Raw genomic sequence first — 9,815 nt, forward strand, 5'->3', positions numbered from 1 at the left:
TGGGCTTTAAACAAGCATCCTGGAATCAGTTTTGCGGTTTCCCTCTCATGAGCCAGGTTATCTTGAGTCTAGTGAGCTTTTGAACTTTCTAAAAATGCTGTTTTCAGAATTGTGACTGAAGATCAAACTTTACCATTAAAGAATTAAACATTTTAGACACCAAACTAGACATTCCTACTTGCTCCCAATTGAAATGTACCATGTATTCAATATAATTAGATAACCTAATGCTATTTCATGAGATAGGAAGAGTTTTTCACTACCAGGGCAATTAAAAGTTAAAAGTACATGCCAACTTTCTAAATGCACTGTATCCTGTCAAGTGGGATATTTGATGCCTACACTAGGGGTCGCATATGTATTAAAAAGGAGGGGGTTAGGCCAGGCAAAAGAATTGCTTTTCCAGATCAAAATGATAATTTAAAGCTTCACACCCAGAATAAAATGGCAGCCCTGAGCCATGTTTACAACTATTCTATTCCTATTCCTACTGTACTTAAGTGGGTGGCACAATCAGTGCTGCAGGCCCACAAGTAGCATTTAATTTACAGGCCCTGGATACATGTAGTTCCACTTTACTAGGGGCTTTCAAGTAAATTAAATGTGCCAAATGGATGCAAGCTGATGTTACCTTATTTAAAGGAGAGAGCACAAGCTCTGTAGCACTGGCTAGCCATGGTAAAGTATGCAGAGTCCTAAAGCAAACAAAAATGAAGGATGGAGGGCAAAATGATAGGTGAAAACCACAACAAGGGTGCAAGGGCCAAACTTAGGGATGAGAGTTGGGACTGCCATTTTAGTTGTTAAAGAAAAGATCATTTTAAGCAGGGCCTACCCTTTTGTATCTAATTACTACTTCAGGAGGGTTGTTGGCAGCCAGGTACAGAAACCTCACACTTTTTTACATCTATGGTGTGGGTACTTCTGCGTGGGTCCAGCTCAATTGATACTTGCATGCAAGCCATCATATTGCTTATAGACTGTCAGGAGGGCAAACGTAAACTGTAAACAATACTGTACCATAGCATGTACAGTGTGTCTCCTATCAGCCTGCTGTAGGCTGAATGACAGGTGAAGCTGCTGATGACCAGAAGAAGGCTATTGAATCAGAAACCCCAAACTGTCAATGAGGCCATAGATGTACACATACCTGCCAACTAAGTAACAAGCTAAAATAGTGGTCTTCAATCTATGCTTGAAGGCCACCACTGCTGAACACTTGTGCCACTATGTAGGTGCGCCCCCATACTCAGTCCTCTGAAGTTGCCCTGCTTGTGACAGCTGCTGTAGTGATCTACAAAGGATGTGTCCACCATGTAGCCCAGTTGGCCACCGATCATCAAAAGGAAACCGCAAGCCTAGTTAGTTGCACCTAAGGTCGAGAAAGAGACTGAAACCCATCGCAAATGTGATGTGACTGTATGGAATTTTTGGTGCAAAAAACACTGAAGACAATGAGCTGGGTTCACACTAAACATGTGAAAATGCTTGAGTTATCAGCACCTGAGCTTTCTTTATGCTAACACTCTAGTGAAGTGGGGATGGTAATAAGAGCATCTCAACCATGACAGTAAGGAAGATGTACTGGGGAAAGTAGTGGTGGTGTAGTATGTAGGAGAGTAGGGTCTGCTATCCTATGGTCACCCCAAAATTTTGCTTTTTGCTTCACTGGTTTATGACTTAATGTGGCTGTGGGCCTGCTAATCAGACCCACAGCCTGCTGTTCTCTCTCTAAATTGTTACCCATGTACTTTAGGTGCATAACAAAATTGGAACTGGTTCACCTTATTGGCCCCTGTAACAGTGTACCCAGGTACCCAGGGCATAGGTGCTTCCAAGGCCTGCCAGGGGCTGCAGCATGTATTGTGCCACCCCTGGCCTGGCCTCCATATTTGACACAACTGGCTGATCACTCAGCTGGGGTAAGTCGGTGTAACCACCCCTTACTTAGGTGTAGTATGCCTATACCTAACCTAAAATGGACACATATGTTCCTATCAGTCACTCCTATGGAAGGCCTCATCAATCCTGGAGGCAGAGTGCTTGGAAATATGTGAGATGGTGCTCTGGCATGAGCTGAGCCTGTCTGCAGCTTTCGGAACCATGTCCTTTAGCTGTTTCATGATATTGCCATACCATATACTCTTAGGTGCATTATGAACCTCGCGGTTAAATGCTATCTTGGGTTTGGCTTTATCAAAACATGTCGAGTAGGGTGTCATACGAATTGGAATACTACCCCCTCGCCAGTTCTGGCGACGGGGGTAGCATTCCACCCTTCTAGAGGGACACGACATGTACCTAGCCTGAACCCCGGTTAAAGTTAAACAGAGCCTTAGCATCCCAAAATGGATGCTGCCACCACAGACACAAGACTGACCTCCTGCTGCTGGGAGTCCTTCCAGCGAGGGCAGCTTGGACAAAGGGTTTCCTGCCTGGGGAGGTGCTAGCACCACTCCAGACAGGATTTTGTGTATTGGGTAGGACAGGGCTGAATAGAATCAGACATGCCTGGGGCACACAAGGTGTCCCTGTGCATAGGCCAGTTCAAACCGGTGCTGGGGCTTTCCAGCCCCAGTCCTGGCGTGAAACTGGACAAAGGAAAGGGGGTGTAACCACCCCCCTTCCTGGTTCCACCCAGAGGAGGGACCTAGTAGGTGATCCGGCCCCCCAGATTCGAATAAGAGTGGGAGCTGTGTCCTGAGACTTCAGATCATCCTGAATCAACTTGAAATACAGAAGAAGACTGGACTTCGACATTCTGCTGCACAGAAGACGGAAGAGAATCTCCCTTGTGGCCAAGGAGTGACCACCCTGTGAACACAGGCACCAACCAGCAACTCAACATCTGCTTTGCCGCCGCCTCCCGCCGGAGCCCGAGCCCAGAGCCTGACAAGACCCAGACTCCCAGACTTGTCACCGCCCGATCCACAGTCCCTGCAAAGAAGGGACCCCTGGAGGCACCGAGAGATGTGGGACCGGACCTCTTGGAAGACCCCCGAAACGCTGACTGCGCAGCATCAGAGGCACCCTCGACGCTGTGCTTTGGGGTTTGAGAAGCCCCAACCTCGAGCAGCCCTTGCACCGAAGCTCAGCCCCCCAGCATCTCCACGATCTGCGTGGGGCCCTTTTGCACTGTGCCACTTGACGCACCATCCCGGCCACTTGCCACATGGCTAGCGGCCATCTTGGCGACGAAACCTTCAATTTACACTGCGGGTCTGGTTGCGCCAGACTTGCCCTCGCTCCTGTAAAAAGGTGCACCTGCTCTGACCTTGCTGGTCCGAGTAACAAGCCTTTTTTGATTCCTGCGTGGCTTGCATTAGCCAAGGCCTGTTTGCTCCAATCAAGTTGCCGACACCGCCAACAGCGAGAAGCTTGCGTGGGACAGCTCGTGACCGACTCCTGGATGTCTTTGACCCCTCGTGTCTACGTGGCTGTAGAGAGAAGCTACACCTCAACGCCTGTTTGCACCCGACATCGCCTGGTTCCACTCTGGTTCCACGGTAGTCACTGGCAAGTGACTTTGAACATTGTCCCCTCTGCTTTCAGGTCTTCACCTCTTCAGATCCACCCTTGGATCCACCGGAACTCTTCACATCGAGTCGCCTGCAGCATCTTCAGCTCCAAGCACCATCGACCTGCGTGACGAAACCCGACACTACTTCGACCCTATGCACCCGCTTCCTGTGGGTGAGGTAACTCAGCTCCGCCGGTGTTCCCACACTGGTACACACCTCTAGTGTCTGTGTCTAAAGTTTCATCCTTCTAGGTCACTCGGAAGGTTCCTTTTTAACTAACTTTGTAACTTTTACGCACCATTGACATTGCATTGGTAAAGCGTGCACTTTCCGCACTGCACCCGAGTCCCGCGGGCCTTCCCGACTTCTTCACTGCTAGTCCCGAACAGCTCCAGCGATTCCCCAGGCCCTAGGCCTCTTCACTTTCCCCATAGTGGTTCTTATACCACTATTTTAGTATATGGTTTAGGTGGCCCCTAGGGCTCATCCAAAATTGTGCAACTTTTGTGTATTTAAACTGTGTTTTGTTTTAACGCATTTGCTTCTGTGCTCATAAAGAGTATCAGGGTTATTTGTAGAAATAAATCTATATATATTTTCAATATATATCTGTGTGGTGTCCTTTCATTTGGTATTCAAGGGATTGTGTATGGTAAAACAGCTTGCTTCACATGCCTTTACAGAGTTTAGCCTAAGACTGCTTAGTCCATGCTACCCCTAGGATAGCTTGTCTATAAGGTTGACTTTACAACCTGCACCATAAGGGTTGCTTGGCATGGTACAAGGTGATCGCTAGAACTAGTGAGCATCATATACCAGGCCAACTTCTCACATTGGTGAGCAGCGGATTGGGATTTGAGCTTGCTGTTGTTTTACCATTACAATCTTTGAAAATATCATTTGAAAGATCATACAGGTACCTGATAGGTACACTAAAACAAGACTAGATATACTTAAGTTCTACTGAACTTAGTTGTTGTAGAGGATAGGGAGTAGCACACCCTGACTACAACTACTAGATAGGTTTTGTAGGAAAACACAAGTGTAGGTAGATTGCAACACATCCACCACACTAGAGCAATGTCTGGAGCAGAGGGATCCACTGGAACCACCTCTGTTGAGAGTGACCCTCCAAGGGCACCATCCAAATTTGCTATCTTTCCATTTAAGGAACTGAGGCAACTGTGTTCCATGAGAGGAATCAAAACAGGTCCTACTCCTACAGCAGGACACCTCAGAGAGCTGTTAGACCAGTCTGAAGCTCTAAAGAACTCCAAGCCAGGCACCTCAGCGACTGGTGAGGAAGTCTCTCCTTCTGAAGATGATAACCCTGATGCCCCTACCCCTGTCATCCAGATAGATGAGGAAGACCAGACCCCTGGGAATTCTCAGCCTGAGGAAGAAGAAGGGGAGGAGGTAGAAGAAAGTGATTCTGATGATGATAGAGTTAGCCAGGTGTTAGTCAGCAGGCTTAACCAGGCTAACCTAGGCTTATTTGGGACTGAAGGTGGGTCCAACCCATTCAGACCCCCAAATGGACTTAACCAGGAGCATAGGAGGAGGAGAAATCACTCAGGTGAATCCAATACTTCCCATGTTTCTAGAGGTTCTCATGGTAACTCCAGAAGGGAGTTCACTAGCCCTCAGAGAAGGGAACATGAGGCCAAAATGAGAGAGGCTGAACTTAGGATCCAGAGACAAGAATTAGAAGTTGCCCTGGCCAAAGAGAAACTTGCTAGAGCAAGGCAGCCTAGAGAGAGTGGATTAGATTCCACTGGTGGCAGCACTATCCCTAAGGATAAAGACAGGTCCTATGACAATAGAAACCTGAGTAAGATTGTGCCCCCCTACAAAGTTGGGGATGATATCCACAAGTGGATGACTGCACTTGAGAGAGCTTGCAAAGTACAGCAGGTCCCTCAGGAGCAGTGGGCAGCAATCTTGTGGCTCTCCTTTGAAGGTAGATGCCGAGACAGACTCCTCGCAGTTAGTGATGGGGATTCTAGAAACTACCTGGTCCTGAAGAGTGCTCTGATTGATGGGTTAGGCTTAACCACTGAACAGTACAGGTTAATGTTCAGAGACACCCAGAAGACACAGACTCAGGACTGGTCTGAATTTGTTGAATGTGCCACTAAGGCTCTGGAGGGCTGGTTGCTGGGAAGTAAGGTTACAGACTATGAAGGATTGTATAATTTGCTTATGAGAGAACAGATTTTAAATAACTGTCAGAACCAGCAGTTGCATCAACATTTGGTTGACTCAGATCTAACCTCTCCCCAAGAATTGGGAAAGAGGGCAGACAAATGGGTTAGAACCAGAGTTAAGCAAAAGAACCAGAACCAGAACCAGGGTGGTGACCAAAAGAAAACAGACCAGAAGGGTGGGGAGCAGAAAGCTAAAGACCAGAAGTCTTCAACAGGGCCCCAAACTAATACTGAGGGTGGGTCCCAAACTTCCAAGAAGAAGAAGAAAGAAGGTCAAAGAAAACCCTGGTGTAGCTTTTGCAAAAACACCACTCACTGGACAAGTGATTGTAAAAAGGGTGGAGCCACCAACACTGCAGCCCCTAAGGCACCTGCACCCACTAGTACAGTTGGCAGTGTTGGACCACAGACTAAGGGGGTAGTGGGTATCACCTTGGGAACTGATGGAGATTCTGACCTAGTCAGAGTCCCCACACAGGCTGTTCTGATCTGTGATGGGGAGATTGATTTCTCCCCTACTGTCAGTCCCAATAATTTGGGCAAGTACAGACAGACACCTTTAATTAATGAAAAAGTGGCTCAAGCATACAGGGACACATGTGCCAGTGTCACTATGGTGACACCTAGCTTTGTGGACCCTGGACAGTACATACCAGGTGATAATCACCTGGTGACCAATGCCAGCAATGTCACTACTACCCATAGTGTGGCAATTGTTAACTTTTCCTGGGGAGGGGTAACTGGCCTAAAAAGAGTTGTGGTTAGTGCTGATCTCCCAGTAGAATGTTTGTTGGGCAATGACCTGGAGAGCTCTCTATGGTCAGAAGTTGCGTACAGGACTCATGCAGAGATGTTAGGGATATCATCACATGTCCTTGCTGTGACCAGGTCACAGGCCAAAAAGTGCCTCTCTGAACCTCAGGTCTTGGATCCTGGAACAATGGACCAAGTACCTTCCAAGACAAGGAACAGGAGGGCAAAGGCTGTGCCTTCCCAAATGCCTACAAGTGAGGATCAGCCTTCACAGGAAGATGATTCTGAAACCCCTGAAGGAACTGTCCCTATAGAGCTTGAACCTGATCAGGTTGAGTTTCTGGGGACAGGGGGACCTTCTAGGGCAGACTTGGGGCAGGCTCAGTTATCCTGTCCTTCTCTTGAACCCCTCAGACAGCAGGCTGCTGCTGAGGCTGCTGGGAATGTTCAAGGTACCCATAAGGTTTATTGGGATGATGGGCTCCTTTATTCAGAGGGTAGAGACCCCAAGCCTGGTACAACCAGGAGGTTGGTCATACCTCTGCAATTTAGGGGCTTCCTTCTTACCTTGGCACATGATTTTCCCTTAGCAGGACACCTAGGCCAGAACAAAACATGGGACAGACTTATCTGTCACTTTCACTGGCCTCACATGTCAGAGGATACCAAGGAGTTTTGTCGCTCCTGTGTAACCTGCCAAGCAAGTGGCAAAGCAGGTGGTACCACAAAGGCCCCCCTAATACCATTACCTGTGGTGGGGGTGCCCTTTGAAAGGGTGGGGATTGATATTGTTGGACCAATTGATCCCCCTACAGCATCTGGGCACAGATTCATACTGGTGGTGGTGGACCATGCCACCAGGTACCCAGAGGCAATCCCACTTAGGACCACAACAGCTCCTGTTGTGGCCAGGGCCTTACTTGGAGTTTTCTCCAGAGTAGGGTTTCCTAAGGAGGTAGTATCTGATAGAGGTGCAAACTTCATGTCAGGTTACTTGACAGCTATGTGGAAGGAATGTGGTGTTAACTATAAGTTCACCACTCCCTATCATCCACAATGCAATGGGCTTGTTGAGAGATTCAACAAGACCCTAAAGGGCATGATCAAAGGATTACCTGAGAAGCTCAGGCGAAGATGGGATATCCTTCTGCCCTGCCTTCTGTTTGCTTACAGAGAGGTCCCACAAAAAGGAGTTGGCTTCAGCCCCTTTGAATTGTTGTTTGGACATCCTGTAAGAGGACCCCTATGTCTGGTGAGGGAAGGATGGAAGTTACCTCTCAAAAAGCCCAAGCAAGACATAGTGGACTATGTACTTGGTCTCTGCTCCAGGATGGCTGAGTATATGGAGAAGGCCTCCAAAAACCTTTAGGCTAGCCAGGCCTTACAGAAAGCCTGGCATGACCAAAAGGCTGTGCTGACTGAGTACCAGCCTGGACAGAAGGTATGGGTGTTAGAGCCAATGGACCCAGCAGCACTCCAAGACAGATGGTCTGGACCCCATACAATCATTGAGAAAAAGGGAGAGGTTACCTACTTGGTGGACCTTGGAACTCCCAGGAGCCCCCACAGGGTGCACCATGTTAACAGGCTGAAAGCATATGTTGACAGGAGAGACATGGGCTTGCTCATGGCTACAGATGAGGGGCAGGAGGAAGAGAGTGACCCTCTCCCAGACCTGCTGACTCAGAATCCTGAGGATGGCTCAGTTGATGGTGTGGCCTTAGATGGCAGCCTCACTGAACATCAGCAAAATGACTGTAGACAGGTTTTGCAGTCATATCGACATATGTTCTCCCTAACACCCAGTCAGACTAACTGGTGTACCCATGTGGTGGACACTGGTGATAGTCTTCCTGTAAAGAACAAAATTTACAGGCAGCCTGACCATGTCAGAGACTGTATCAAGGCTGAGGTGCAAAAGATGCTGGAGTTAGGTGTCATTGAGCCTTCAGAGAGCCCCTGGGCTAGCCCAGTGGTTCTGGTCCCCAAACCTCACACCAAAGATGGAAAGAGAGAGATGAGGTTCTGTGTGGAATACAGAGGACTCAATGCTGTCACCAGGACAGATGCACACCCAATTCCAAGGGCAGATGAGCTCATAGACAAATTGGCTTCTGCCAAGTTTTTGAGCACATTTGACTTGACAGCTGGCTACTGGCAAATCAGGTTAGCTGAGGAGTCTAAAGCCAAGACAGCATTTTCTACCCCCAGTGGGCATTACCAGTTTGTGGTGATGCCCTTTGGTTTGAAAAATGCACCTGCCACCTTCCAAAGGTTGGTGAATCAAGTCCTTACTGGGTTGGATGACTTTTGTGCAGCATATCTGGATGATATTGCTGTCTTTAGCTCCACCTGGGAGGATCACCTGGTCCACCTGAAGGAAGTGCTGGAGGCTCTGCAAAAGGCAGGCCTCACTATCAAGGCAACCAAGTGTCAGATAGGGCAGAGTAAGGTTGTGTACTTGGGCCACCTGGTGGGTGGAGGCCAAGTTCAACCACTGGAGAGTAAGATTCAGACCATAAAGGACTGGACTCCGCCAACTACCCAGACTCAGGTCAGAGCTTTCTTGGGCCTGACTGGGTACTACAGGAAGTTTGTTAAGAACTATGGGTCCATTGTGACTCCTCTTAATGATCTGACATCCAAGAAGATGCCCAAAAAGGTTCAGTGGACAGAATACTGTCAAAAGGCATTTGATGACCTGAAGAAGGCCATGTGCTCTGCACCTATCCTGAAGAGTCCTGACTACTCAAGAGAGTTTATTGTCCAAACAGATGCTTCTGAGTTGGGAGTGGGAGCTGTGCTTTCACAACTTAATGTAGATGGTCAAGACCAGCCCATTGCTTTCATTAGCAGAAGGCTGACCCCCAGAGAGAAACGTTGGTCAGCCATTGAGAGGGAGGCCTTTGCTGTGGTGTGTTGAGACGTTGGAGAAGTTGAGACCATACTTGTTTGGCACTCACTTCAAGATTCAGACCGACCATAAGCCCCTCTTATGGCTTAATCAGATGAAGGGTGAAAACCACAAACTGCTCAGGTGGTCCATTTCCCTACAGGGGATGGACTATACAGTGGAGCACCGCCTAGGGACTGACCATGGTAATGCAGATGGTCTCTCCAGGTACTTCCACTTAGAACATGAAGACACAACTGGTCAAGGTTAGTCTAATGTCCCTGCGTTTGGGGGGGGTTGTGTAGGAGAGTAGGGTCTGCTATCCTATGGTCACCCCACATTTTTGCTTTTTGCTTCACTGGTTTATGACTTAATGTGGCTGTGGGCCTGCTAATCAGACCCACAGCCTGCTGTTCTCTCTCTAAATTGTTACCCATGTAC

This window comes from Lissotriton helveticus, chromosome 5_1 (genome assembly GCF_964261635.1).
Source record: "Lissotriton helveticus chromosome 5_1, aLisHel1.1, whole genome shotgun sequence".
NCBI lineage: Eukaryota > Metazoa > Chordata > Amphibia > Caudata > Salamandridae > Lissotriton > Lissotriton helveticus.